The following is a 15,814-nucleotide window of genomic DNA, read 5'->3' as shown; positions in this document are numbered from 1 at the left end:
GGTGGCGGAGTCGGTTAAGTGTCCGACTTCAGCCAGGTCACGATCTCGCGGTCCGTGAGTTCGAGCCCCGCGTCAGGCTCTGGGCTGATGGCTCGGAGCCTGGAGCCTGTTTCCGATTCTGTGTCTCCCTCTCTCTCTGCCCCTCCCCCGTTCATGCTCTGTCTCTCTCTGTCCCAAAAATAAATAAAAAACGTTGAAAAAAAAAGATAAAAAAAAAAAAAACTAATAAAAAAAAAAAAAGAATAACTTGGTGTCTAATTTGATATGATTTGATACAGTATGTGTGTAATGTTTATAGGTCATCCAGCACAGTAACTATGAAAACATATTAAAAATTATACTAATAGTTAAGATAATTTTAAATCAAGGCCTTAATTTGAGGTAATTTTCACCTTATATTTCTTAATTTGCTCTTATGTAGTTATTAAATACTTGTGTTTGACCCAATATAGTTAGTTGTAGAACTTAATTGGGAGGGACCTGTTCTAAAAGTTTATCACTCTGTCTCCAATAACTGCAGTGGGGGGAAAAAAAGGTAATGCTGTAAAACAGCTTAGAAAGTGGAATTAGGAACATAAATAGCAAAGGTAAAGGATTTATTTCATTTTATTTTTTATTTTAATTCCAATATAGTTAAATCCAGTATTGTATTGGTTTCAGGTGTACAATACAGTGATGTAATGATTCTACACATTACTCAGTGCTTATGGTGATAAGTGTCCTCTTTAATCCCCTTCACCTATTTCACCCATCCCCCCCACCCACCTTTCCTCTGGTATCTGCCAGTTTGTTCCCTATAGTTAAGAATCTGTGTTTTGGTTTGTCTCCTTTTTTCTTTGTTCGTTTGTTTTGTTTCTTAAATCCCACATATGAGTGAAATCTTATGGTATTTGCCTTTCTCTGACTGACTGGCTTCATTTAGCATTAAACTCTCTAGATCCATCCACTTTGTTGCAGATGGCAAGATTTCATTCTTTTTTATGGCTGAGTAATATTACAGTGTGTGTGTGTGTGTGTGTGTGTGTGTGTACACGCCACATTTATCCATTCATCTATGGATGGACACTTGGGTTGCTTCCATAATTTGGCTGTTGTAAATAATACTGCAGTAAACAAAGGGGTGCATATATCTTTTTGAATTAGTGCTTTTTGTATTCTTTGGGTAGTACTGCAATACCCAGTAGCACAATTACAGGATTATATGGTAATTCTATTTTTAATTTTTTGAGGAACCTCCATTCTGTTTTCTGCAGTAGCTGCACCAGTTTGCATTTCTACCAATAGTGCAGGAGGGTTCCTTTTTCTCCACATCCTCGCCAACCTTCATTGTTTCTTGTATTTTTTATTTTAGCCATTCTGACAGGTGTGAGGTAGTGTCTCATTGTGGTTTTGATTTGCGTTTCCCTGATGATGAGTGATGTCGAACACCTTTTTGTGTATCTGTTGGCCATCTCTATGTCTTCTTCAGAGAAATGTCTGTTCATGTCTTCTGCCCATTTTTTAATTGGATTATTTGTTTTTTGGGGTGTTGAATTTATCTGTTCTTTACAGAGTTTGGAAACTAGCCCTTTATCAAATATGTCATTTAGAAATATCTTCTTCCATTCAGTAGGTGCCTTTTAGTTTTCTTGGTTTCCTTTGCTGTACAGAAGCTTTTTATTTTGATATAGTCTCAATAGTTTATTTTTGCTGTTGTTTCCCTTGCCTCAGGAGACATACCTAGGAAAATGTTGCTGTGGCCAATGTCAGAGAAGTTACTGCCTGTGCTCTCTTCTAGGATTTTTATAGTTTCAGGTTTCACATTTAGGTCTTTAATCCGTTTTGAGTTTATTTTTGCGTATGGCCTGAGAAAGTGGTCCAGTTTAATTCTTTTGCATGTAGCTGTCCAGTTTGCTCAACAATCACTTGTTGAAGAGACTATCTTTTTCCTATTGCATATTCTCTCCTGCTGTGTCAAAGATTAATTGATCATATAAGCATGGGTTTATTTCTGGGCTCTCTATTCTGTCCCATTCATCTTTAGTCTGTTTTTGTGCCAGTACCATACTGTTTTGGTTACTACAGCTTTGTAGTATGTCTTGAAATCAGGGATTGTGATACCTCCAATTTTGTTCTTTTTTTTTTTTTTAAGTTTGCTTTGGGTATTCTGGATCTTTTGTGGTTCCATACAAATTTTAGGATTATTTGTTCTAGTTCTATGAAATATGCTATTGGTATTTTGAGAAGGATTGCATTAAATCTGTAGGTTCCTTTGGTAGTATGGACATTTAGTAATATTTGTTCTTCCAATCCATGAAATGGAATATCTTTCTATATGTTTGTGTTGTCTTCAATTTCTTTCATCATTGTTTTATAGTTTTCAGAGTACAGGTCTTTCACCTTGCAAAGGTAAAGGATTAGAACATAATTTCTAGCTTAGTGCTCTGGCGTAAGACTTCCAAAGTCTACATAATATGAGCTGTGGATTATTTTCCTTATAGGCTTAAATGTAAGTGAAACAACAGATTGGCAATTATGTACTTTTATTTTGCTTTCTGGCACTATGGAATCTCATATGACTGTTTTTAATTTGTGAATATATAAAAGAATGCTAGTGACACTGTATCTCTCCTCAGAGTCCTTAGGCATCTTCCCAGATGGAAACTGTGACAATTATAGTGTCCTCTCCATGACTGGACAGAGTTTCTATTGAAGTGACCTGATCCATGGCGAATCTCCTGTCCAGATGTTCTAAGACAACATTGTACTCCCTATTTATAAAGAACTCTGGCTTGAAATTTGAATATATTATTGATTTAAGCAGATGCTCCAAACCAAGGGAGTTTTTTTTTAATAGCACAACATATGGTCATTTTTGCTAATTTTTATAGTTTACTTTCATGTTCTATACAGCCACTATTTTAGTTGTCTAGGTGGTATGTTTGGTTTATCATTTAGTTCATCTATTCAATGTTCCCATGATAAAATCGTTTTGTTAATTGAGAGACAATGATAATGGATATATGGACTTTCCTCCCACCTTAGATTATTATTTCAGGTACACCTTAGGTGAGAATGCATGAAGAAAAATATCAAAAGAACCTTATTTTCCTCTATGTAAGCTGTTACTTAGATTATCGTTAAGTTGATTTTGTAAACAGTTGCCTAATCACGTATATCAGTCACTTAAATTAATAGGGGATGGAGTGTATTCTTTTGAGATAGACTCCTATCTAGAGTTAGATAACATAACTGTTTTTCAAAAAGATGAGAATTCAAAAAATTATATAACAGTTTGGTATACTACATAATCTGGTAGAAGAGAAAAGAAAAGACAACTTTAGTTTTATGCTGAGCATGGAGAATGCAGCAAACCAGTAATGTTTTCTGCTAATAAGGCAGCCTGTGTCTTTTCATATTACCATATAGTGTCTACCCTGATGCCTAATATACTTCAGCCCACACAGGTTAGGGAAATGAATTTCAGAGGCCTTTAGTGACTTATCTAAGCTTATTACAACTACTTAATAGAAAAACAAAATAAAATAAAATAAAACCCAGATCCCTCGATTCCTTGTCCAACACTCTTTTCAGATACCATAGTACTTTCCAGATTCTTTTCTGCTGTACTATGTGTATGTATGTTTGTGTGTGTGTGTATACATACAGATAATATATATGTAGTATATGTATATATGTATATGTATGTATATATGCATATATACACATGCATGATAGATTGATTGATTGATTGACAGGTAGATAGTCTAGGTGAAAGAAAAATACAGTATGGTATATGGTAATTCCCCCTGCCAGGAAACTCAGTGTGATCTTGGAGTGGTAGCTTCAAAACCTTTTATCTCCATTTCCTCATACAAAAATAGTTTTTATGTTCAGCAGTCATTCAAATGAGTTCATTGAACCCATACTATGTGAAAAGCACTAGACAGGTATTTGAATGATGACCGGTCAGTGTAAAATATGGTCAGTGCTCTGAGAGTGATACAGATAAAGCACAGTGGATGTTCAAGCAGGAGTTCTGAGAGAGAGGAAGTTTGGAATGATTTTATGAAGAAAGTAAGAAAGAAAGGAATGATTTTATGAAGAAAGTAAGAAAGTTACTTTGAAGAATTTTTAGGAAAGATCTTTTAAGACAGAAGTAACCGTATTTAAAAAAAAAAAGGCAGTAAAGCTCGAAAGCTTGGTGGGGCAGGGGTGGGGTGTGGGAAATACACTGAGTAGTGTGATATTTCCTGAGCTTAAGATATTTAAAGAAAAATAGCAGGGCAAAGTAAATCGGAAAAGGCAATAGTTGGGGCCAGACTGTGGGAATCCCAACTAGCAAGTTAAGGGAAAATGGAGAATCACTGATAGATTTTGAACAAGGAAGTGTGAATGAAAATCACAGCTTTCTTTCTGGAAAATTAATTTGATTGCAGGAGATTGGATCGGGGATGGAACAAATTATAGATAGGAAAACAAATTAGCAACCGCGGAATTTCTTCTAGTACATCTAGTTCAGATTAAAAAATGTTAGAATTGACAGAATAGAGATAAAGAGAGAATTACTAAGAGAGATATTATGGAGGTAGAATCAATATAAGCGGATAATGAATGGATGTTTGGAGCAAGGGGAGAGTTACAGATGACTGACAGCTTTGAGCCAGGAGTTGAGAGGGCGAAAATATCAACAAGATAGATAGCCTGTAAAGAAGAGATGTTTTAGGAAGGCGTGATGAATTTAAATTTGAACATGACTTTGGGGTCATTTAATGTGTGCTTATTCTTAGGATTGGAGTGTTATGCATAGGACATTGTATAAAATATTTGGTATAAATGGACCTCAATGGTTCCTTTTATTGATGTGATTCTGTCTTTCGACTTTGTCCTTTCATAGAAATTTTAATGGAGAAGTTATTGTCCTGTATTTAATGAAAGCATATTTCTGATATTGAAATTTCTTAAATGTGTTAACTCAGTGCATATAGCTTCTATATGTATATATTGTTAGTGGTCAGTTATATAGCAAGAAATATTACTCTGTTATTATGATTCTGGGGATTTATTCTTTTTCACTACAAGAGATAGAATAGGATGTTAGCTCAGAATAACACTCAAGTCTTCATTTTTACTTTAGAAAAAAAGAAATGTCTTAAAAAATTTTTATGTTTATTTAATTTTGAGAGAGAGAGAGAGAGAGGGAGAGGGAGAACCGCAGGAGAGGGGGAGAGAGAGAGGGAGATAGAATCTGAAGCAGGCGCCAGGCTCCGAGTTGTCAGCACAGAGCCTGACACAGGGCTTGAACCCATGAACTGTGAGATCGTGACCTGAGCTGAAGTCGGACGCTTAACCTACTGAGCCAACCCAGGCACTCTGAAAAAAGAAATGTCTTAAATATGGCCAAATGTAAAAACGTAAAGAATTATGTTTAAATGTTTTAATTTATGGCTTTTACAATAATCTTTATATTTCTGTATCTGCAAAATAAGCCTGCTGAAGTTGTTTCTACCAAAACAGATCTTATTTGTTTAACAAAAACTATACACTATTAGTATACACAAACTGTTCTAAGTTACTTTACAAATATTAATTATTTAAGAATCCTGTGAGATTGGTAGTATTTTGCTCATTTAACAGGTGAGGAAACTCAAGGACCGAGAACTTAATTAAGTTGCCCAGGATCACACAGCTCATAAGTGGCAGAGGTAGGGATTTTATTGTCTCTAGATCCTGAGTAAAAGCAACATCAGCCTTTTACAGAATCAGTGTGGTGGTTTTTTGACACCTGATGTTTCTCTGGACAGCATGCCGGAAAGTAAATTAAATTAGGCTTTAGGAAAAGTTTCAAAAGGAAATTCTGGTCCAGTGCCTCAGCACGTGAGTATCTTGCTTTAGACATCCATGTAGCAAGACTCTAAACTGGGTTCTGAAGTGTTAATGAAAAGAGAATGCATTAAATGTGAGTTGAAGATGATTTCTGAAAGGGTTGGGAAAAACTGTATGCACTGGGCTGTAAAAGTGCTTCTTTATAAGATTGAGAATTATAGGCCCAAGTTTCAGAATCACGGATTTTCTCTGTGATGTGTTCCTGATCAAGTGTCAACGTAACTTCATAGTCTAATGCCTTAGATAAATTGGTGGCGATGCACTTGTAATTCAATGACATTTCCTTCTCATTGTTCAATTTATTTTATTTTTATTTCCGTAACTTTAGAATAACTTGAGCTCCTAGAATTTGAGGTTCACTGCTTTCAATTTAATTAAGACTTATTTATTGAGTACCTACTATGTGCTCAATGATGCATTGTGCTGCTTGGTAAGGTTATAAGGATGAAATATCCTCTCCATGAAAGAATATAGTTTAATGATTTAGAGTATTGCTGATTTAACTGCGTGGGATGTGTTTGGAATCCAGCTGTCCTGAAGATGCCTTTTAAGAATAATTCATCACTGGAATAATAGATAGAGATTTACTCCAGATTTAATTCTTCATTCTCACTAAAGATCTAGATCAGAGCACAACCTGATCCTTCTGTTCTTAATTCAGGGTCCAGTATTGGTGGAGGCAATGTGCAGTAAAATTTAAATAAATAAACTCATCAAAATAATTGTTTAAAATTCATTATGAAGTTGTTGGTGAATTTTATTTGGAGCTATGATACCAATTCTGAAAAAGTATGTGTAGAGTGAGGTTTTCTATACTATGTAAGTATTTTCTATACTAGATTACAAATTGTATACTGCCGTACTTAAAAATGATTCTGTGGTCTTTTTAATGCTTTTAAGAAATTAAATCAGGTAGGCTGAATTATCTGATCTCTTTTGGTCTCTATAAATAAATTATAATAATTTATGATAGTAATAGCATACCTTTGAGAAGATAAATTTTAGTATCCACATTTTACAATGGAGGAACTCAGGATCCTTATGGTTAAGCATCTTGTCTGTGTTCCCATAGCCATGAATTTTTTGGCCCCCAAATCTATGTCAAAGGTCCAGCTCCAAAGTTTGTTCTTTTTAATGTACAGAGTGTTACAGTTCTCACTGGCAGGATTGACAGTTCGGTTTCTTTGAATAGTTTCACCGAAATAGAGAAATTCAGGATTTTTTTTTTCTGCCTTTTTATTTCCCTTTAATTAATTTTATCTGCTACTTTCAATGGAACTTGGTTGTGAAATGATATATTGAGTTATAAAGTTAAAATTTCCGTCTGGTATAACTTTTCAAGCTACTAGAGTTTTTATAGGTTCTGTTTTCCTTTATATCTTTTTTTCCTCAGACTATCATGATGAGTTTTTAAGACTTATAGGGAGAAACATGTATTCCATCCATATTCTTGGAAGCAAAGACCAATTTTAGAAATGAGCAGAAGATGCTGGCTACATCAGTAGTTTGTTTTTGCTTTCTTAGGAAACTCTGCGGGTAATAAGATGAGGAAATGTAACTTTCTCAGTTATGCTAGGTCTTTAGTTGTATGAGTGTGTGTGTGGTTTTTAAAACAGTCCTAACACATTTCTAGATAAATTTGTCCTTTGATATAGTCTTGTTGGAAAGCAATACAGTTTTCCCCAAAGCAATGTATTTTGAGGCATTTTATGGATCTTAATTGTTTTATAATTATTATTTATTATCCCAAAGAGTGTCATTCAACTTAATTATTTCTTCATCCAAGAAATATTTGTTAAATGCTTATAGAATGCAAGAAACCATACTTAAGCAATCTACCCTTTTATGCCTTAGTCTTGGCTATTAAGCAAGGATTCGCGGTCATGGCACTATCGACATTTGGGGCTGGATCATTCTTTGTTGTGGGGGCTGTGTACTGTAGGATGTTTAGCAACATCCCTGGCCTGTACCCGTTAAATGTCAGGGAACCACTCTGCCTTCTCCCTGAATTGTGAAAACCAAAATGCTTCCAGACATTGTCAAATGTCCCCTGGAAAACAAAATCATCACTGCTCCAATGTCTGAATTAAAAATCTAAAAAAATATTACTCAGGTGATGAGTAATTGCTTCCACTGAAAACAATATAGTAATGGTCATGAAAGCTGTTCTAAAAGAGAAGTTTCAAAAATATTCAGAGCGTGATTAGCACTACTGTATAGCCTCCCGTGGTTATCTAAGTTAGGAAATAACTGTTTAAAAAGTTAAACCACTCTATGCTTATATATCTTATATCATTACTTGCCCTTGGTACTTTATTCATTTCTCCTAATATGGTCTGTTTGCTTTTAATTAGACTTTTTTAATCATATCAAATAATCTTCAATTTAAAAAATGTTTCCATTAGGGGCACCTGGGTGACTCAGTCGGTTAAACCTCCATCTTCAGCTCGGGTCATGATCTCATGGTTCGTGAGTTGAAGCCCTGCATCTGGTCTCTGCTGTCAGCACAGAGCCTGCTTGAGATACTCTGTCCCCCCTTTTTCTGCCCCTTCCCCACTCATGCACGCCCTCTCTCTGAAAAATAAATTTAAAAAATTGTTTCCATTATCTTCTAACATCTTCATCTTTTTATCTGCCTTTTCCATTTTGGGAAAGTGCAAGAATAGTCTTTTGGAAACAGTTGGCTGCTCATTTGACAGAAAGTGCCATAATATTCGTAGAGGTCAAATGCAAATATCAAGATATATGACTCCCACAGTGGTTTTCAGAAAAGTTATTGGAATAGTGACCGTGTCATTGGAACCAGACAAAAGCTAACAGTAACTTTTTATTTTGTCCACTTATCTCTTAAAGGGACTAAATTAGTGAAAGTATCTTAGAATACTAAGTTCAAGGTAAAAATCAAATATAATTATTGTTAATTACAAAGGCCTATTATTTGATATCCCTAAATTTAATTTCATCAACTCTTATGTGAAATTATCTGAAATTTATGTGAAATTTTCTGGGAAAGGCGGCTAATTGAGCAGATTGCCTACCTGAAATACTTTCCAAAAATGGACAAAATGAAGCAAAAATAGAGTTGTAAGCTTCAGCCCTAAGTAAAACCATAGGAGTGACCCTAGCCCCATTCCAGTTATCAAAGACCATTTTCTTGATATTAATAACATTTGAACCAAATCAAAGTTGAGTGTCAAAGGCTGATACATAGGTCCCCAATTTCAAGCAGGTTCTAGGTTCTGCAAAGTAAGTGAGAAAGTTCGGAAATATCTTATTGATAACGCTTAACTTAAAAGCACGGGGGATACAAATGGCAAATACCAAATTGGGGCTAATTTTCAGACTACAGAATAGAGGATGACAGAGGAGGTAGGGTTGAGAGAGTGGTGGCTTATACTCTTTATTTTTCTCAACCTGATTTCCTATTGTGGAAAAATCTTTCCAGTTGTGTTGTTGGTTCTGAAGTGGATAATTGCTAAAATCTAAAAGAATTACCCTCATGAATCTTAACATTAACTCAGGACACGAGAATCCTCCAGTTTGATAGAAGTGTTTGCAGACAACGTATTTGAGTTTAGGTCATCTCTGCTACATTCACTATTCTCTTTCATCCTCTCCCCACTTCCCAAAGCATCTGAAATAATGAACAGATGTTATATCCAGCCAATTTCTACACTTCCAGCTTAGATTATAAAGTGTGTTTTTAAAGCATACCTTGGTTAGAGGTAACCAAATTGTCCTTCTTAGCTAAATGATGGAGAAAGAACCTGTATATGAGGGCTACTAAAAAATAAGTGAAATAAATAGGAGCATAAAAGGCAATGGACGAATATGTTTTGAAAGAAGAATTACTTCAGGAAACTGAAGAACACTTTAAGAAAAAATAATTCTCAACACTCTCATGGAGATAAAAGTGACCAGACTGTATGATAAGAGATCAAAGACGAGTTTAAGAGATTAAGATATAGAGAAAAGAACTATAGTACTTTTATAGAACTAAAGTACAATTAAAAAAGAGTTGGCAGGGGTGGGGGGGGCGCATGAGTAAAACTATTAAAATAATTAAAACCACATTAGATACAGGGAGATGTGGAGTGAATGATGCCGCAGATTGACTTAGGCGCAATTCTTGAGAAAAATCACATAAAATGCAGTTAAGAGAGATGAAAAACTGTTAGTGGAAATTTGTTGCTACAGAAGGAAAAAACTCATCCCTGGAATAAAAGACTTTAATCTACAGATTGAAAAGAGTTTACTAAATACTAGGAAAAAGTAATGAAGACTTAGAATTCTGGTAACTTTTAAGATTAAAAAATTTCCATAAGTATTACTAGAGTAAGAAAAAAGTCACCTACAAAGTTAAACAAAATTAAGTTGGCCCCATATTTTTTTCTCAGACCCCAGATGACACTGTAATAATGTCTATAGAATGTTGAAGGAAAACAAAATAGGTTACTTAGGTTAAAAAGTATAAAATTATTTTAAAAACAAAAATTAAAAAATATTTTTTAAAAGTAAGAAATTATAGCCTCTATGAACCCTGTGTAAAAATTTGCTTAGAAAGAAGAGGAGTCAAAAGAAATCCATAAATGGTAAAATTACCATGTGGAAAGATTGGTGATGAGCAGATTAAACACAGAATAAAGCAGACTAGGGAAAAAGTATGTAATCAAATTTTCAAATAGAAAATATATCATTTAGAAATAGTAATTTGATGCTAGTTAGCTAGGATAAAAAGTTAAAGAGCCAGCAAAATGTAGTGTTCTGGCGGGGGTGGGGGGTGCGTGGGAGGGAATATCATATTAACATGCTAATTGCTTCATCCTTCTTAAAGGAGTTTATTTTTGAAGTATATAAATGGAAAAATAATGGCTTCAGCATACTAGTGTATTTCATCAGTTTCTTTTCACATTTTAACATCTCTGGACTTGGAATTTGTCTTGTAATCAACTGTGGCTTACTGATATAATTGGCACCATGTCTTCTTTCCTGATCATTTAAAAATAACAACGCGTCTTATAATTATTGGCATTTTAAAGTGCATTAAATATAGATTTTAAACATATAAGGTCATAAAATACAAGCCATAAAGCAAAAGATTGAAAACAAAAGAAATGCTGAGAGAGGAGGCAATAGGAACTAGCAGTTGAGAGCTCAGACTGTGGCGTCGGACTGACTTGGGTTCACATGGCAATGCCAGCAAATGTGGAAGCACAGTCAACTTATTTGTGTAACAGTAACACTGACAATTAGAAAATTTTCTATTGAACAATTCTGTGATCATAGAAGTAAACACTCTAACTTCCGGAAAATTTTAGAATAATGGTAATAAAAGCAAAACATGTCATAACCTGTAAGGTACAATTAAGAAGGATACCTAAGGAAAATTCATAACTTGGATGTTTCTAGTTTAAATCTATCAAGAATGAGAAAACAATTATATGCATTTTAAAAAAAAATCAGCAACTAAAGGATAGCAACAGGAACTAAATAATAATGGCAAAGCCATTAATCAATGAATTCAGTATCAGTTGAACTGATAGATTTAAGAGCTTTTTCTTTGATAATGTAAAAGTCATTAGTCTTAAGTTGGGGAAAGGAAGAAAGCCAGAAATATCCAAAATTAAAGATTTTGGAATATTAAAGTTTAAAGAATTGGGAGATGATTTAAGATACAGACAAAATTGAATGCTACAGCTTTGCACAAATCTATACTATACATTTGAAATTTTAGATGAAATATATAGTTTTCTAGGAAATTTTAAGCAGATTTTAAAGGGGTTAGAAAAATCAAAAGTTAGAATAATAGAAGAATAAAACTGTTACAAAGAGCTTATCTATCCTTACCTCTTAATTAAAATGCCTTCTAGATGGCTTCATGGATGAATTCTGCGTAACTGTTAAGGAACAAGTAATATTAATGCCATTAAAAAGGTTCTTGACATTGGATATAGAAGGCATAATTAACAATTACATTCATGAGACAACAAAATATTGGTATGAAACCTGACATCAAAAAGTAAAAGGGGCACCTAGGTGGCTCAGTTGGTTTAGTGTCCGACTCTTGATTTCAGCTCATGTCATGATTCCAGGATCCAGCCCCCAAGTCGGGTTCTGCACTGAACATGGAACCTGCTTAAGATTCTCTCTCTCTCTCGCTCTCGCTCTCGCTCTCGCTCTCTTCCTCTCTCTTCCCTCTCCCTTCCCCCCCCTCCCTCTGCCCCTCTCCCTCACTTGTGCACTCTCTCTCCCTCTCTCAAAATGAAATAACTCTTTAAAAAAAAGTTGAAAAAAATCAACAAGTCAATCTTGCACAATATTGATGAAAATCATCTTTAAAAATTCAGCAAACACAATAGACCAATGTATTAAAAGAACATAAGCCATTGTCAAATGAAATTCATCTATGAACGCAGGGTTAGTTCAATGTAATTCTGAGATTATACTGAAATACAAAAGATTAAATTTTGAATACCTAAAAACATTTGGTGTATAATTGAACATTCCTATAGAAAATCTTTATAAACATTAATGTATAAACATTTTCTTAAAATAAACGTGTGTGTGTGTGTGTGTGTGTCTGTGTGTATGTGTTTAAAGGGTTTTCTAGCATCATTACTTAATGATTTTTCTCTGGAGGTGCTTGCTAAGGCAATTATGGAAGAGCAACAAATAATAAATACAAACAAATAAAAGGGCAACAAATAAATACATAAATAAGGTAAAATTATTACTACTTGTCAATTATATGGTCTAACATCTGGAATACCATCAAACCTAACTAAGGAACAATTGATTAGAAACAAAAAATATGTAATTTAATAATTACATTAATTTGTAGTTTTCCCATGTATAAACCAAAACCTAAAAAATGTAATGGATATAAAAATCCCACTCATAATAGCTACAAAAACATTAGAACATTTAGGAATAAACATGAAATATGTGAATACTGTATTGGGAAATTTATAAAACTCTACCAAGTATCATAAAATGACCTGTTCATATGGTAAAATGTTTGTCGATTATCCATTAATACAAAGCAGCACAATAAAAATCCCAGTGGGATTTGCATTGGATTTATTACAATTATGTACAGTTTATCTAGAAGAAAGAATGTGAGAAAAGGAATGATCAGTAAAATTCTAAAGAAAATTCTAAAGAAAATTAGGGAGAACTTTTTTTTTTTTTTTTAACCTAGTTTGGAAGGTTACACTCCATGGAGTAGCCAAGACTATTTGGGAATTTAATATATAATAAGTATATATCAGATCACTGGGAACCAGGATGGATTATGGGATAAATGTAACAACAGAGTTAAGATGGGGAAAAAATAGATTCCTTTCACTGTCCTTACACAAAGATTTAAATATGTGTGTTTAAAAAGTCACAAAGGTATTAGAAGAAAATGTAGTGGAGGTTTTCTTATCATGGTACAAAACACAGGGGCCATAAAGGAATAGTCTTAAATTTGATTGTGAAAGCTCTTTATTTTTTTTATTATTAAAACTCTTAATACTTCCCTGTCAAAATCACTGTAAAGGGTCCAAAGTCTAGTAAGAACAGACAGGGCTAATTTCATAATAAATATTAAAAGCATATAGCATGCTCTTAGATATTGAGTTAAAATACTACCAATTAAAAATGTACATGGTCAAGGTAGACGAGGTACACATGTTCAAATATTCTTTAACTCTCCAATCCCATAAAATAATAGTGCAGATATATCTTTTAAGTGGAAATAACTTACTAGCAGTGAAAGGAAAGAGAGTGTAACTGGTGCCCTCTCTGTCTTCTCTGCACGGGGAGCCACTCTCAGCCACAGCCCCTCATCCTTTGAAGCGTTATGCCTGTGCAAAGTTCCTTCCATCCCCTGCTTGATGAGGAGCACCTGTCAGCTGTTGAGCCAATCATTGTCTGCAGTGGTGCCAAAACAGTAGCTGCCCCATGTACCCTGACCTCAGTTATTCCTAGCTGCAGCTTCCAAACTGGTGCCATTTAAAGTGACATCCACACAGCAGCCAAGTTCTTAGGTCTGGGGCAGCCGTCATAGGGGTGGCCAGCTCTGGGGCTGGAATTGGGACTGTGTTTGGGAATTTCATCATTGGTTATGCCAGGAACCCTTCTCTGAAGCAACAGCTCTCCTCCTATGCCATTTTGGGCTATGTACTTTTGGAGACCATGGGTCTCTTTCTCCTGATGGTGGCCCTTCTTCTTCACCATGGGAAGGAGCCGTCTTCACCTCCTTTGTCTTGTCTGCCCTGTATGGTCCTTTTCTTATACCTCCCCAGACAGGCTGGGGAAAATGGTTGGCTCAGGGGGTTGACAAAGAGAAGACAAATAAATACTGTATTAATAAGGAAAAGAAAAAGAATGCCATTGGCATACAAAATAAGGGAACTTTGAAATATAAACACGCACGCACGTGTGTGTGTGTGTGTGTGATTATTTGGGGAAAAATACCGGAGTAAACCATTCTCTAAAGGTCAAGTATGAAATCACTCTTGTTCAAGTGTACCAAGCTGAGAGCCAGCATATTGGCTCCTCATTCTTTTATTTCCCTGCTGACTCGCTTAATTCTAGGATGATTAGGATAAGAGTACTGAGCAAAATGTAAGCAGAAGGGCTCTTGGATTTCTCCAGACTCTAGCCTACATATATTGTACCCCAGGAGAGAAAGTCCATGATTCCTTCTCTGCAGTGAGGTCAGTGAATAGAATTGGCAAGATAACATGGTATGTAACTCCACGGTAGCACTTCCCAGAAGCTATCTTGAGTTATCAGCATAAGCTTAACTCTTTCACAGATAAGTTATATTCTTCATGCCTTATTTTTTTCAGTGGCATAACTCCCTCTCAAACTCTTCACCAATACCCAAGGTGTAGTTAACAAGAGTATATTTGGCCCAGTTTTTACTTATTATTCATTTCAGGTTTTTTCCTTATGGTCATGGTGTGGGGTCCTATTACCAAGGCAACCGAGAGTGGATTATGTGCTATGCATCTTTTACTAACACTTTTAACTCCTTTTTGTATGATTATTTCTGTTTCTTTAGCTACCCTCATGCATAATAAAAAGGTTTCAAATCATTCTAAGGTTCTGACTGTCTTTACTAGTAGCTATACTCTTGTCTTTTTCCAGGTCTGACTTTTTTCCTACAATGTTTGTCTTACCTCTATAGAGTTCTTCCAAATTTAGCGATGTTTTCTTAATGTCTTTCCCTTTTCCTATAATAAATATCTGTTCTGGTAATTCTTATTCAACACTATTGACACTAATAGAGAATTGACTCTGGGACAATTGTCAGTGTGATTTTTTTTTGGAAAGAAGTTGACCCATTGGCTCTCTAACCCTCTCCTACTTCTTTTCAGTGGACAACTGAGAAGTGGCTCATGTGTCTAACAAAGTGTTTGGATATCACAGCTGACTTGATAAGGCAATCTCTATGTAGATAATGCCCTTTTAAGGAGAGGTGGGAGTCACTCACAGCCTGAATTTAATAAACTGTCAGTCCACTCTCCCCAGAAACATGTCCCATCCTGTACCACAGTCACTGGGGACATACTACTGTAGATATAACCAGCATTAATAGAAAGATAAATGGATTCCTAAATACAAAGATGAATAGACAAATCAAGCCAGTAATTGAGGAAACCAACAACATGAAGGGTAGGCACTCAATGACAAAGAGAAGAACTAACATCTGACTTAAAAGAACTTCCAAAAGTAAGTTTAATTAATATCCTCAGAGAAATTCAAAAGAATGGAAATGTAAAAATTAAAAATATGCTAAATGAATTTTTTAAAACTCAATATATTAGCTAAATAGAATAGAAACAGCTGAAGGATGCTGTAGTAAGCTTGGATAAACGAGTATTAGCAACATTGGATACTAGAAGAAAATGAGTATTGTTAAGTTTCTGAAGGGAAATCATTTTGGAATTAGACT

At 34.8% G+C, this 15,814-nt stretch overlaps 1 protein-coding gene and 1 pseudogene across 7 annotated transcripts in view; both read left to right on the top strand.

The window, feature by feature from the left end:
- Positions 1–15,814, top strand: part of EXOC6B (exocyst complex component 6B) — a 615,985-nt gene that overhangs the window by 378,847 nt on the left and 221,324 nt on the right. The gene's annotated exons all lie outside the window — the stretch shown is intronic.
- On the top strand, positions 13,471–14,303 carry LOC125936343 (ATP synthase F(0) complex subunit C2, mitochondrial-like; annotated as a pseudogene).

Source organism: Panthera uncia (assembly GCF_023721935.1).
Source record: "Panthera uncia isolate 11264 chromosome A3 unlocalized genomic scaffold, Puncia_PCG_1.0 HiC_scaffold_11, whole genome shotgun sequence".
Lineage (NCBI taxonomy): Eukaryota > Metazoa > Chordata > Mammalia > Carnivora > Felidae > Panthera > Panthera uncia.
This window is presented reverse-complemented; position numbering and strand designations above follow the sequence as displayed.